We start from the raw sequence: 1919 nt of genomic DNA, 5'->3' as shown, positions 1-1919 counted from the left end.
TGAAAAACTTTCGTAGGACGTATTTTCTTGTAAAGTTCATATTTACTGAGATATCGCACTTTGACGCACTAATGAGCAACCCTGTATATTTATATGTATTTTTGTGTAATTGTGTCATTTATCCCTATTATCTGCTGCCCCTTGCGGCACAATTAAAAATAAGCAAGTGTAGTGGGTTCATAATGCACGTTTGTTTGAATTCTTTAATTCTCAGCCACCAGGGCGCGCCACTTTAGCGACACACTTTCGTCAAGAGTAAGAGTCGTTTCTATATAAGCCTTGTTCTATGGGGAATGCGCGGCGCGATGACGATGGTACGGAGACCAATGCACGACAAAAGTGATGCAAAATCAAAATGTAGGCAACCCTCTGTCCTGACGGGTGTGTCTCTTTCTATCTCATTGACTTATACGGAGATTTGCTGCAATATTTAGCTGTTTTGGTTTTCTTTTAAACAATTACAGTATGATACTTACCTTATTGCTAAAAATATAACAAAATTCAATTCTCTTAAAGATTTCAGGTATGAAAAATCATAATTACATTTCCGAAGGGCAATAATATTAGAGTTTTTGCTCTCTCTAGTAAAAGCAATATTAATACAGGTAAAATTGCTATAAAATATTTTATTTATAAGTAAAAAAATATACAGTTTAACAAAAAACTTCAAAACTTTCACATTTTTTTCTAGTTTTTAACAATTGTTAAATAGTATAAGTTTTGTCGTTTTTTGTCTTACTGTTGCAGCATTTCCATGCAACTTCATATTAAGAAGTGAAGAGTGGTGGTGCATTCGATATTTTATAAAAAATATTCAGAATTTTTCGGATGCGCTGAATTTCGTGGCACTCCTCACCGATAAATTCTTAAGATACAGGGTACTTGGCTTTGAACATATTAATGTTTAGGGCAGAGTACTGAATAGCCATATTAACAATACTTGTGATAAGTAGTGACGTCATAAATTAGACCTATTCAGGGACTGTATCTAAGCAAAGCAAATTTGCATCGGAGTTAGATGCGAAGTTTCCAAAGTGTGCTGATTATCTTACCAGTGAAGGTAAAGAAGCATTCTAAGGTGTGTATTTGCATTTAGGAGTGTCTTAGTAACGATTCTACATTGAAATCATAACGTAATAATTAACGGTTTTTTTAATTTTCGACGAGAATTTCTTGGTAATCTGAAACTTGATGTGAACGGATAGCAGGTTTCGTATTAGTAACAGTAAAACTTGTTATTTGTATTTAAAAGTTATATAATAATAGTTATGTGTTGGGCTCCTAAATATTAAAATTATGATGATCGTGAAAATGTTCGTTTTTCCGGTTTCCAAAACACCCACCCACTCGAAATCGATGGATAAAGTTGGTACTGTTAGTTTGGGTTAATTTGGCTGTTAGTTTTTTTAAATCTTATATTGTGAGATTTTTGAAAATGATTTACGGTTACCGCCGTATGCACCGCCAAGCTACCTAATCGCTATCAACAAAACGCATTTAAAAGTTAATCCGGTTTAAAAACCCAACTGGTATGCACCGTTGAAATTTATCGGCGGATTAGTTAAACCTTGTAAGGATATGGCAACCGTGTTCTAGTGACTCGCGTTATCAACTTTTGCGCGTTGTTCCAATGAATGTGCCGCTGTTGGTGTTAAATATCGCTGTTAAAGGGAAAAAATATAACCGCTATCCATTGCGCCTAGTTGCCAAAAATGATATGAGATAACGATTTTGTTGAGGAATCAAGTTCTAATCTAACCTGATCCGGCTCGAAAGGACCAAATGATGGGGGATCAAGTTCTAAACTAACCTGATCCTGCTCGCTTGACCTAATGTTGGGGGTTGTTCGAAGGACCAATGAGTGTGGGGTACCAGTGTTTGGTGGGTATCCTTGTGAGTAGTTGCAGGAGGAAATAAAA

This window comes from Dendroctonus ponderosae, unplaced genomic scaffold, assembly GCF_020466585.1.
Source record: "Dendroctonus ponderosae isolate FM_Combo_2020 unplaced genomic scaffold, Dpon_F_20191213v2 Dpon_F_20191213_1, whole genome shotgun sequence".
Lineage (NCBI taxonomy): Eukaryota > Metazoa > Arthropoda > Insecta > Coleoptera > Curculionidae > Dendroctonus > Dendroctonus ponderosae.
Note: the sequence above shows the minus strand (reverse complement) of the source record.